At 52.1% G+C, this 13,158-nt stretch overlaps 2 protein-coding genes across 2 annotated transcripts in view; one reads left to right on the top strand and one right to left on the bottom strand.

The window, feature by feature from the left end:
- Positions 1 to 4,881, bottom strand: part of SLC52A2 (solute carrier family 52 member 2) — a 69,840-nt gene extending 64,959 nt beyond the window's left edge. Inside the window, exon 1 of the mRNA XM_075352798.1 lies at positions 4,818 to 4,881. The gene's annotated coding sequence lies outside the window, so the exon portion shown is untranslated. The remainder of the gene's footprint in view (positions 1 to 4,817) is intronic.
- Positions 1 to 13,158, top strand: part of LOC142243783 (F-box/LRR-repeat protein 6-like) — a 161,108-nt gene that overhangs the window by 11,172 nt on the left and 136,778 nt on the right. The window lies entirely within an intron of this gene.

Genomic DNA, 13,158 nt, shown 5'->3' with positions numbered 1-13,158 from the left:
TTTTTTCAGAAGCGTCTAGCACGTCTTCCCAAGGTGCGCACGTTCCTGCAGGGGGTCTGTCATATTGTGCCCCCGTACAGGCGGCCGTTAGATCCATGGGATCTGAACAGGGTACTAGTTGCTCTCCAGAAGCCGCCTTTCGAGCCTCTGAAGGAAGTTTCCTTTTCTCGCCTGTCACAGAAAGTGGCGTTTCTTGTTGCGATCACATCGCTTCGGTGAGTGTCGGAGCTGGCAGCTCTGTCATCCAAGGCTCCCTTCCTGGTGTTCCACCAGGACAAGGTAGTGCTGCGCCCCATTCCGGAGTTTCTCCCTAAGGTCGTATCCTCGTTTCATCTTAATCAGGATATATCCTTGCCTTCCTTTTGTCCTCATCCGGTTCACCGGTATGAAAAGGACTTACGTTTGCTAGATCTGGTGAGAGCACTCAGAATCTACATTTCCCGCACGGCGCCCATGCGCCGTTCCGATGCACTTTTTGTCCTTGTCGCTGGTCCGCGCAAGGGGTTGCAGGCTTCTAAAGCCACCCTGGCTCGATGGATCAAAGAACCAATTCTAGAGGCCTACCGTTCTGCGGGGCTTCCGGTTCCTTCAGGGCTAAAAGCCCACTCAACCAGAGCCGTGGGTGCGTCCTGGGCATTACGACACCAGGCTTCGGCTCAACAAGTGTGCCAGGCAGCTACCTGGTCGAGTCTGCACACTTTCACCAAGCATTATCAGGTGCATACCTATGCTTCGGCGGATGCCAGCTTAGGTAGAAGAGTCCTGCAGGCGGCAGTGACACCCCCGTAGGGGAGGGCTGTTTTGCAGCTCTAACATGAGGTATTTCTTTACCCACCCAGGGACATCTTTTGGACGTCCCAATCGTCTGGGTCTCCCAATAGAGCGCTGAAGAAGAAGGGAATTTTGTTACTTACCGTAAATTCCTTTTCTTCTAGCTCTTATTGGGAGACCCAGCACCCGCCCTGTTGTCCTTCGGGATTTTTTTTGTTGTTTGCGGGTACACATGTTGTTCATGTTGAACGGTTTTTTAGTTCTCCGACGTTATTCGGAGTTAATTTGTTTAAACCAGTTATTGGCTTCCTCCTTCTTGCTTTGGCACTAAAACTGGAGAACCCGTGATACCACGGGGGGGGTATAGCCAGAAGGGGAGGGGCCTTGCACTTTTTAGTGTAGTGCTTTGTGTGGCCTCCGGAGGGCAGTAGCTATACCCCAATCGTCTGGGTCTCCCAATAAGAGCTAGAAGAAAAGGAATTTACGGTAAGTAACAAAATTCCCTTCTTTGCCCTCATCCAGTTCACCAATGTGAAAAGGATTTGCACTTGTTAGATCTTGTGAGAGCACTCAGACCCTACATTTCTCGTACGGCGCTCGGATGCGCTCTTTGTCCTTGTCGCTGGCCAGCGTAAAGGGTCGCAGGCTTCCAAGTCAACCTTGGCTCGGTGGATCAAGGAATCGATTTTTGAAGCCTACCGTTCTTCTGGGCTTCCGGTTCCTTCAGGGCTGAAAGCCCATTCTACCAGAGCCGTGGGTGCGTCCTCGGCATTGCGGCACCAGGCTACGGCTCAGCAGGTGTGTCAGGCGGCTACCTGGTCGAGTCTGCACACTTTCACAAAACACTATCAGGTGCATACCTACGCTTCGGCAGATGCCAGCCTAGGTAGGCGAGTCCTTCAGGCGGCGGTTGCCCACCTGTAGGAAGGGGCCGTTTTACGGCTCTTTTACCGAGGTATTCTTTTACCCACCCAGGGACTGCTTTTGGACGTCCCAATTGTCTGGGTCTCCCAATGGAGCGACAAAGAAGAAGGGAATTTTGTTTACTTACCGTAAATTCCTTTTCTTGTAGCTCCTATTGGGAGACCCAGCACCCGCCCCTGTTCCCTTCGGGCTGTTGTTCTTTTGTGTACACATGTTGTTCATGTTGAATTGTTCTTGGTTCATGGTTTTCAGTTCTCCGAACATCCTTCGGATTGAATTTACCTTAGACCAATTTATAAGTTTCCTCCTTCCTGCTTTTGCACCAAAACTGAGGAGCCCGTGATGCACGGGGGGGTGTATAGGCAGAGGGGAGGGGTTTACACTTTTAAGTGTAATACTTTGTGTGGCCTCCGGAGGCAGAAGCTATACACCCCAATTGTCTGGGTCTCCCAATAGGAGCTAGAAGAAAAGGAATTTACGGTAAGTAAACAAAATTCCCTTCTTCTTGTCCGCACTATGCGGCAATTGTTTTTGCCATTTGGGTTTTGCACTGCAAAGCTGAGTTTTTGACCAAAGTTCTGCAACAAAAAGGCTGCAGTTTGAACTGCATAGTGCGGACAAGAAACCCAAATTCCCATAGACTATGCTTGAAAAGCAGAACACAACCATTTTGGCAGGTAAAAAGCAACGTGCGGACATAGCCTAAAGGCTACTTTACACACTTCGATATCGGTCCCGATATCGCTAGTGTGCGTACCCGCCCCCATCTGTTGCGCGACATGGGCATATCGCTGCCCGTGCCGCACAACATCGCCCAGAGCCGTCACACATACTTACCTGTCCGGCGACGTCGCTGTGACCGGCGAACCGCCTCCTTTCTAAGGGGGCGGTCCGTGCGGCGTCACAGCGACGTCACTGAAACGTCACTGAACCGCCGCCCAATCGCAGCGGAGGGGCGGAGATGAGCGGGACGTAACATCCCGCCCACCTCCTTCCTTCCGCATAGCGGCCGGGAGGCAGGTAGGGAGAGCTTCCTCGCTCCTGCGGCGTCACACGCAGCGATGTGTGATGCCGCAGGAACGAGGAACAACCTCGTTACTGCTGAAGTAACGATAATTGGGAATGGACCCCCGTGTCGCCGATTAGCGATTTTTCACTGTTTTGCAACGATGCAAAATCGCTAATCGATGTCACACGCAACGGCATCGCTAATGCGGCCGGATGTGCGTCACGAATTCCGTGACCCCAACGACTCCGCATTAGCGATGTCGTAGCGTGTAAAGCCCGCTTTAGTCCCGCAGTGAATCCGGCAAAATTTGTTGAAAAACCGGATGCGCCGGACCAGTTTTTTTCCAGATCCGGCAAAAACTGGATCCGGAGCATCCGGTTTTTCATCCAGGGCATCTGGTTTTTCATCCGGCGCATCCGGTTTTCTGTCCGTTTTTTTGGTGTTTTTTTAACCCCTTATATAAAAGTAAACCTATACATGTTTGGTGTCTACGAACTCGCACTGACCTGAGGCATCACACCCACACATCAGTTTTACCATATAGTGAACACAGTGAATAAAATCTCAAAAAATTTCTGCATTTGGAATTTGTTTGCCGTTTTCCAGTACACTATATGGTAAAAGTTATGGTTTCATTTAAAAGTACAGCTCGTTCCGCAAAAAATGAGCCCTCACATGACCATATTGACTGAAAAATAAACAGCTTATGTCTCTCAGAAGAAGAATGGCGAAAAAAAAAACGGAAAGCGAAAAATCATCCGGTCGTGAAATAAATCCTTCATCTCTCCTTTTATTACATATATAACACATATGTAAGGTATAAAAAACCCTTAATTTATAAAAAAAAAAAACAACAACATTTTTCCCCATTTGTATACACCATGTTTTTTTAAAGAAAGACCCAGTCATGTAAAGTTACCTTAAAATGACACACCAAATACAATTGACGTTTCGGCCATCGGCCTTCGTCACACTGGACTTTTATCACGTAATATTAAGTAAATGGAAACACTCGTCTGTTAAAAGTGAAGGTCATATGAGACTCCCTTCATTTTTCTATTTGCTATCTTTTAACAGCCGAGTGTTTCCATTTACTTAATATTACGTGATAAAAGTCCAGTGTGACGAAGGCCGATGGCCGAAACGTCAATTGTTTTGGACCAAGCACATATACGTAATAGATACTGAGAACCTGATCAATAAAAAGAAATTTGCATACTAAATTACCGCATGTTTGCTTTTTTGGGAGTTGTAGTGTGCTGGGGTTATCTTTCTTTTCTCTATATATATATTTTACCCCAGAGCACCTACTTATCAGTGACGCAAAGCTTCTCCTCCACTGACCCATCCTGGTATATGGCCTGTATCCTGTGGCACAGAAAAAAAATAAACGTTTATACTCACTTTTCCTCACTCCATGCAGCATGGATCATCTTCCTCTCTGTATCAGCTGCAGCGCCGCTGAGTGGAGCCGTCACCGTGTGTGGAGCCGTCCCCCTGCAGCATCGCGATGTCTTCCTGTCTGTCCCGGTCAGCTGATCTGTGTAGACGCTAGCGGCGCGCATAGCGATGACGTCATCGCTGTGCTGACCGCTTTCTACACAGATCAACTGACCGGGACAGACAGGAAGACATCGCGATGCTGCAGGGGGACGGCTCCACACTCTGTGACAGGTGAGTACACTGATTCACTGCCCCCCGCGCTGATAATGATGCACGGGGGCAGTGAATACAGTCGCACATGATCACACATGATCACTCCAGGCTGTAGTTGCCAGGGGTGAGCATGCGGGCAGGCTGTTTTAATATGCGCGCATTCCCCGCCCACCTTTCAGCGCTGAGAGATGATGGGCGGGAGGATGGGCGTGCATATTAAATGAGCTGCTACAGCCTGCTCGTGCCCCCGATGACCCACTCCACCACAGGACCCTCATTCCCCGCAGCCATATTCAGACCATAAGACGCACCCCCCACTTTCCCCCAACATTTGGGGGGGGGAAAGTGCGTCTTATGGTCCGAAAAATACGGTAAATTAGAAGATGTCTATCTAGAAAAGTCCGGTGCTTTGCTCTCGGTCGTTCTCTGATGTTTTTTTTCTGTTTTGGGTCCTTACCTTGTTGGAAGAGCCATGACTTACGGCTCAGATTGAGCTTTCTGACACTCGGCAGCACATTTCTCTCCAGAAGACCCTGATAATCCTGAGATTTTATTATACCCTGCACTAATACAAACCCACCTGTGCCAGATGCACCAAAGACTCCCTCTGCCTGCGTCCGTGTCCTCCCTCCCCCTGCAACCGAACCTCCCTCCGCCTGCGGCTAAGTCTCATGTCACAGCAGGTGAAATGTTCTGTTCTTTGCTTTATTCCTGCGTCTGTGAACATAGAGCTCATGTGACGCCAAAAAGCTCCAGTTCTGCCTCCTCTGGCCACAAAACGGTTTCCTAGAAGCTTTGTGACTTGTCAGTCTTCATTCTGGCACTTACCAGTCTGGCTTTTTATGATTTGCTTTCAGCAGTGGTTTCCACTTCAGTCGTCTTCCATGAAATCCACAGTAGCCCAGAGAGCACCGGACGGTGCAAGATGACATTGGTGGACTCTGTGTCACGCATGACAGTCATGTAGTTTCCGGCTGTAGAAGGTCGCAGCGTTTGGCTACACAAGCTGCTCTCTGACTTTCCCTTTTCCCTTGCTTGGGGTTTATCCGTTTATCTTTAGGACCCTGCAGATTTCCTCTCCTTTTTAGCTGTCAATCTTCAGCACTTCCCTTTGTGACTTTAAATACCCTCAATTCCCCCTAAGGCCCCTTTCACACGTCAGTGATTCTGGTACGTTTGTGCTTTTTTTTTTAAACGTACCAGAATCACTGACATACACAGACCCATTATAATGAATGGGTCTGCTCACATGTCAGTGATGTTTCACTGACCATGTCTCTGTGCAGCGTACCCGCGTGTCCGTGATTGCCGCACGGAGACATGTACATTTTTTTCTGGCATCACTGATGTCCCACGGACCACGCAGTCGTGTGATCCGTGAAACACGTGCCAGAAAAAAACGTGCTTTTAAAATAAAAATCATTTTTACTCACCCGGCTTCAGCGACGCTCTCTGCAGCTCGTTCTGCTTGCTGCTTCTGAGCCGGCTCATTACTGTCGCGCATATTCATGATGCACGACACAGCCGACCTGGAAGCAGCTGCTGCGGGGGTCAGCGCCGGCCGGATGCTGCACCGCGGGAGCGATCAGCACCATGGAGAGCGGGAGCGCGCACAGGTGAGTTGATTTCTAAGTGCAATCACGGGCCACGGAAAGCGGAGCCCGGATTGCACTTAGACAACCCACGTGTGCCGTGATTCACGGCACACGGAGGGACATGTGCGTGTTTTACACGCCAGTGAAAAACGTCAGTGTTTTTCACTGACGTGTGAAACAGACCTTACTCTGTGCTGGTGATTTCTTAATGGTATTCGACCTGTCTTCACTGCAAGCAGTCAGCTTGTATTCATCAGGAGAAACTTTATTGCTATTGCAGTTCCTCTCCCTCGGTCATCTGGAGATAACTTATTTGTTTTACTTTCCCCATTTGTGATCCCTCTGTCTTCTTTAGAGGTTAATGGGGTTGACTAAGCGCTCATCTCATCTGTTCCCTACATAGGGCCTACTTCAGGGTTAGGCATCCGGCTCAGCGCATACGTGTGGCACCTATCAAGGACAGTGAGGGAAGCCAGGGGCTAGTGGTAGGTTTGGTGAGGGATCATCACCTCCCCCTTCCCTAGACACAGGGTTTCCCTTTTTCCGTTCGTTTGGTACTTCCTCATACCTAGTGTGACACCCTGACCTCGGAGTCTCCTCTAACCTCTCTGAAGTTGTTCTTAACTTTTTGATACAATTTGTATTAACCATCTCTAAAATTTGTCATCACGTTTCCTCTTGTTTCTTGGGAGGTCCATTACGTCCATGGAGACTGGCTACAGCCTCATAGACCCTAGATTTCTGAATAATATGTGCAGTTCTAGTGATGGGAACATCCAGCTGTGTGAGGACGTCTTATTAGTGCTACCTGTAACACGTATGTCTATAAATCTCTCTCTCTAATCTCCTGAGACGACTCTCTTCTGAGCTTTCTTTGCTCCATGCTCAGTGGAGTACACATAGCAGGATAACAAAGAGCACAGTGACTACTTTTCACCCTGTAATAGGGAACTGACTGATAACAAGTCTGTAGGTATCTGTGACGGTCATTACAGGACAACCCTTAAGGGGGCTTTACACGCAGCGACATCGCTAGTGATGTCACTAGCGATCGCACCCTCCCCGTCATTTGTGCGTCACGGGCAAATCGCTACCCGTGGCGGACTAAATCGTTAGTGCGTGTCACACATACTTACCTTCCTAACGACGTCGCTGTGGCCGGCGAACAACAGCATTTCTAAGGGGGCGGTTTGTGCGGCGTCACACAGAAGGCCACCAATAAAAGCGGAGGGGCGGAGAGCAGCCGCATGAACGACACTCCCACTCCGTTGCCGGAGGACGCAGGTACGCTGTTGTTCGTCGTTCCCTGGGTGTCACACGTAGCGATGTGTGATGCCTCAGGAACGTCAAAAAACCTGCATCCCAGAAGATCAACGATATTTTGACAATGAACGACGTGTCAACGATAAACGATGTGGTGAGTATTTTTGATCGTTAGCGGTCGCTCATACATGTCACACGCAACAACGACGCTAGCGAGGCCAGACGTGCGTCACGAATTCCGTGACCCAGCGACATCTCGTTAGCGATGTCGTGGCGTGTAAAGCTGCCTTAAGTCAGTCATGTCTCTATGGCCAGATTAATTTCCATCAATAATTTTCCTGTCGCCACGACAGCGCCACCAGAGAGATAGGTCCGCCTCTCAATTTGGACAGGAAACCCACTAAAATAAAAGGGCGGCACCTCTCTACCGAATCAGTTCGGTTTCCTGTCCCAGGATGGGAGACACAGAAATGCTGTGGCACTGCCACAGTGAAGGACAGCTTTAGGTTGGGGTCCTTAGGTTTTTAGTCCGGGGCCTCAGCTTCTTTTTTATTTCTTTTTTTCAGCCTAAGAGGCTCTTCCGGTGGCAATTGTTCTCCGGTTATCAGGTCTGTGTCCTGCAGGGCTGAGAACCCATGCAGTAGTATACGCCGGTCACTTACTGGGTCTGTGTCCTGCCGGGTGAGATTCCCGATAGTCGAATACGCCGGTACCATGGACGGTTTGGGGGCCTTGGGTCAGACCATGGACCTCGGCCCGCCCTTTTTTTCTTTTTTCTCTTTTTGTTTGGAGCCCTTAGGCTCCCCCAGGTCTGTGTCTTGCCCTAGGACGTTCTGGGGTAATTGATACGCCAGTCTCTCCCGCCGGGTCTGTGTCCTGCTGGGGCAGAAGCTCCTGCAGTTGATACACAGGCCTAGCTTGTTACCGGGTCTGTGTCCTGCGGTGGGACAGCACTGCAGTAGATACGCCGGTTTGCACATGCTACCGGGTCTGTGTCCCGCTCGAGTCCTTAGGGGTCTCCGGCGGTTGTACACGCCGGTCTACGGTTCCAGGTTGCATTGGTCTGAGCCGGGTCTGTGTCCTGCAGAGGGTCGGTGCGTCTGCGGTTGTACTCGCCGGTCTCTTACCTGGCTCCGGGGGTAGGAGGCGCTGGTATCCTCGGCGGCGCTGCTGAGTTCCGGGTTCCTGACAGGATGTGATGTCAGCCGGAAACTGTCACGGTGCTTGCGCAGGGACTAGCAAGATGGCGCTGCCCACTGGGACTACACTCAGGGTGGCCGACTCTGGTCTTTCCATAGCGGGTTCAGAAGGATGAACCGGGAGCTTCTCGGCAACAGTTGGCGCCGTCCAAGCGGAGAGTGAGGAGTCCTCCGTCTACCTCTCGATGAACCTGCAGTCTGCCTCAGGTGGTAAGTGCATCTTATGGGTGATTTTTCTTACTGGGTTCTTCTCTGTGCGATTGCTGAGCCTCTGAGCAGATTAGGCTGCACGCCTTATGCGGACCTGGGCTTCCTTTACTTGGATTACCTTCAAATCCAGACCCAGCGCTGGTGAGCTTAGGGAGAAAAGTTCTGCTGCTGGCGGAGGTTGCTGTCCCAGGTTATATTGAGTCTGACAGAATCTCATACTCTGTTCTGTCTTTCTATTGCACTGCTCCTTCTCTGGAAGGATGTTGTGGTAGATTCTCACATTAATTGGGGAGGGAAACTGCCCTCCAACTGAGCCACACGCTGGATTAGTTGTTTAAGGTGGGACTGATCTGACATTAAGGCTCAGAGTCTATTGTGATGGGGGTCGTTGGCCGGCATGGGAGACTGGCCACACGCCACGCGGCGGCCTTTCCGCTCGACTCTGCCCACACATGCCTTGCACAGGTGTGAAGTCCCATTTCATAAAAAAAAAAAAAAAAAAAAAAAAAAAAGGGGTACTGTTGGGGCATTACTTCTGGCGGCTTGGTCTCTCTGCCTCTCAGCTCGCCCCTGGCTGTTGACCTCGCTGGCGTGCACAGGTTGGTGGCTCCGGCCTTGTACTCCTGAGCTTGGGCCCATAACATCTGGCTTGGCTTGTGCCTGGCGGCTCTGTGCTTGTGCCCGGCGGCTCTGTGCTTGTGCCCGGCGGCTCTGTCCTTGTGCCCGGCGGCTCTGTGCTTGTGCCCGGCGGCTCTGTGCTTGTGACCGGCGGCTCTGTGCTTGTGACCGGCGGCCCTGTGCTTGTGACCGGCGGCCCTGTGCTTGTGACCGGCGGCCCTGTGCTTGTGACCGGCGGCCCTGTGCTTGTGACCGGCGGCCCTGTGCTTGTGACCGGAGCTGCTGGGCTTGGGCCTCGCGCCTCGGGGCTTGTGCCTCGCGCTTTTGGGGCTGGTGCCTCGCACTTGTGCCCTGTGCATTTGGGGCTTGTGCCTCGTGCCTTTTGGGGCTTGTGCCTCTTGCCTTTTAGGGCCTGTGCCTTATGCCTTATGCCTTGCGTCTCTGGGCTTGTGCCTGGCGTCTCTGAGCTTGTGCCTGGCGCCTCTGGGCTTGTGCCTGGCTCCTCTGGGCTTGTGCCTGGCACCTATGGACTGGTGCTTGGAGCTTTGGTTCTTGTGCCCAGCATTTTTGTACCTGTACCTCTATGCTTGGGCATGGCGCCTCTGAGCTTTGGGCCTGGCGCCTCTGTGCTTTGCGCCTGTCGTCTCCTGAGTTGTACCTGGCGCCTCGAAGCTTGGATCTATCGCCTCTGAACTGACGCCTTTGGGGGCTTTCATTTCACAAAAAAAAAAAAAATCTGAACAGAGGAAATTTGTCAGCATTCCCTTAGCACTACCGGGGTTGGCTAGTATTCCGTCTGTTGCCAGCACGCTCAGCTGGGGGACTCACCGGGAAGTCATTCACTCACAGGGGGGTGGAGTCCCTTAGCATTCTGTTTTTTTTCCTTTTATCAGAGAACGGTGCGCTATTTAGGAATCTTTGAACTCATACTCTGCGAGCAGGTCGCCAGGTACGGTTCTGTCGAACACCAGGGTATTGGTGTCCTACATTATTCCCCAGGAGGGTACACGGTCATCCACCATGTGGAGGCTAGCACATACTTCCCGGCTCCGGTCCCCTTGTTGTCACTGTAGGGGAGGAGTTCCTCCCCAAGAGTTCTTCAGGGACATAATTCACCTTGGGGGCCCCGGTGTTGGATTGGTTTGCTACCAGTCCTCCACCACTAGGATTACGCCAGGCTGTGGAGGACATTTTTCTCCTCCACAGGTAGTTCCCCAGTAGGGGACCCTCCTGTCAGTACCTTTCTGGAGTTTCTTCTGGGTGGTTGGAGTGGGTTGTTGGTCGGCACCTTGACAGTACAAGTGTCAGCCTTAGGGGCCCTGTACACTTCCAAATCAAAGTGGCAAGGGGTAGATGGATTACATTCTTCCTGTCACAGGCGAGTCCCAGGATTCCTGTTAGTTCCCGGCTTGGGATCTTACTTTAGTGTTGGTTGCACTTACGGGGGCCCCCCTTGAATTCTTTTCCAACTTCTCCATTCGTTCCCTCACACTCAAGGTGGTTCTTCTGATTGCGCTGACCTCAGCCCGTAGGATTAGTGTCCTTCCGGCCCTCTTGGTTAGTCCTCCATTTACCCAGATTACGGATGATAGGGTTTTTTCTGCGTACTGACCCAGTCTTTTGCTTAAAGGGGTGGTTCACCCATTTTTTTTATTTTCTGTATGAGCTCTACTTACCTTTCTAGGCGTCTTCTCCATTGGCTTCTGTTTCCAGTTCTGGCACTGAGCGGCGCTATCCTGCACGCTCAGTGCCGGTCACATGACCCCCTGGAGCTGTGGCCGCCGGCATCCTCTGACGTCCCGGCATTTCTGGGCTCTCAAACAAGACGGGTACGTCACAGGATGCCGGCGCCACTCAGATTGAGTGACAGGGCTGTGGGCGGTGACTACCGCACGTCACAGCTCAGCATCGAGGGGAGGATCCGGAGGACGTTTGTGTGGAGCCGGCTAAGCGTCCTGCAGATGGTGAGGCACGGGGCGCCAGTGTGCAGTACAGGGGGAGGGTTCTTCAGCTGAATCCCCCCCTGCACGTATGTGCTCACACTGTCCACCCGCCCGCTCTGCTGCGATGTCAGGAGAGCGGCCGGTGTCGGGCAGTGTGATCATCTGCTCCTCCCAGCAGCAAGACACTGACAGGCATGTCACCGCTGTGCTCTGCCATCTGTCCTGCTGCATGGGACCAACTGTCTGCACTCTGTCACCTGCACCACAAGTCACAGAGTGGAGACAGTTGGTGACAGAGCACCTCTGCCCCCCCCCTGTTCTTTCCCCACTCTCTTCTCTCCCCCCACTCTTCTCCCCCTCCCCTCTTCCCCCTCTTCTCTGCCCCCCTCTTATCCCTCTCTCCTCTCCTCTCTTTTCCCTCGCTCTCTTCCCCCCGCGCTCTCTTTTCCTCCCCCCGCGCTCTCTTTTCCTCCCCCCCGCGCTCTCTTTTCCTCCCCCCCGCGCTCTCTTTTCCTCCCCCCGGGCTCTCTTTTCCTCCCCCCCGCGCTCTCTTTTCCTCCCCCCCGCGCTCTCTTTTCCTCCCCCCTGCGCTCTCTTTTCCTCCCCCCTCGCTCTCTTTTCCTCCCCCCGCGCTCTCTTTTCCTCCCCCCTCGCTCTCTTTTCCTCCCCCCTCGCTCTCTTTTCCTCCCCCCTCGCTCTCTTTTCCTCCCCCCTCGCTCTCTTTTCCTCCCCCCTCGCTCTCTTTTCCTCCCCCCTCGCTCTCTTCTCCCCCCCTCGCTCTCTTCTCCCCCCCTCGCTCTCTTCTCCCCCCCTCGCTCTCTTTCCCCCCCCCGCTCGCTCTCTTTCCCCCCCCGCTCGCTCTCTTTTCCTCCCCCCCACTCGCTCTCTTTTCCTCCCCCCCGCTCGCTTTCTTTTCCTCCCCCCCCTTGCTCTCTCTCTTTTCCCTCGCTCTCTCCTGGCATGGTCAGTACAGAAATCTCTCCATCGTGGAGGGGTGAGAGGGAGTAATAAACATGGAGTCCCTACTGTGTCTGTGTATTTATTTCTAATAAAGTATTTTTCTCTGTGTGGTCTTTTTTTTTTAAACCCTTTATTGGAGATTCTTAATGGCCAGGTCAACCTTGGCCTGACATTAAGAATCTCGGGCTTTATACCAGCGGGTAAAACATAGCTGGTATTAACCCCTTATTACCCAGCGTGCCACCTGCCACCAGGGCCACTGGAAGAGTTGGATACAGCGCCAGAAGATGGCGCTTCTATGAAAGCGCCATTTTCTGGGGCGGCTGTGGACTGCAATTCGCAGCGGGGGGCCCAGAAAGTTTGGGCACCCTTCACTGCGGATTCCAATCCCCAGCTGCCTAGTTGTACCTGGCTGGACTCAAAAATTCGGCGAAGCCCATGTCATTTTTTTTTTTTAATTATTTCATGAAATTCATGAAAAAAAAAAAGGGCTTCTCTATATTTTTGGTTCCCAGCCGGGTACAACTAGGCAGCTGGGGGTTGGGGGCAGCCCGTAGCTGCCTGCTGTACCTGGCTAGCATACAAAAATATGGCGAAGCCCACGTCATTTTCTTAAAAACGTTTTCAGGGAAAAACCTTTATAAAAAAAAAAAATGCTTTACTTCCGGCTCCTGCGCTGATCATGTAGGACACAGGACGCCTGAGCTCTGTCATTCCCTGCAGCTCTGACATATATACCGGACAACCCACCAGCCTCCCCCGCTCCATTCCACCGGTGAGTGAAGTTGCTACATGCAGGGAAGTTCATGGGGAGCCGTGGAGATAATTACTTGAAACAGCGCGGTGAATTTCGCTCTCCCCCTCCCTCTCAAGATCTGGCAGCGTGATAAAGATGGCGCCGGAGCCTGCCCTGCACTAAAATCAGATCTGTACACAGAGAGCAGGACGCAGCTTACCTTGCACTCACTCCCCCAGCACTAAGCAGTTAACCGGCAGCAGAATAATAAATC

Source organism: Anomaloglossus baeobatrachus, chromosome 6 (genome assembly GCF_048569485.1).
Source record: "Anomaloglossus baeobatrachus isolate aAnoBae1 chromosome 6, aAnoBae1.hap1, whole genome shotgun sequence".
Taxonomy (NCBI): Eukaryota; Metazoa; Chordata; class Amphibia; order Anura; family Aromobatidae; genus Anomaloglossus; species Anomaloglossus baeobatrachus.
The sequence above is the reverse complement of the archived record's forward strand: the minus strand, read 5'-3'. Positions and strand labels throughout refer to the sequence as shown.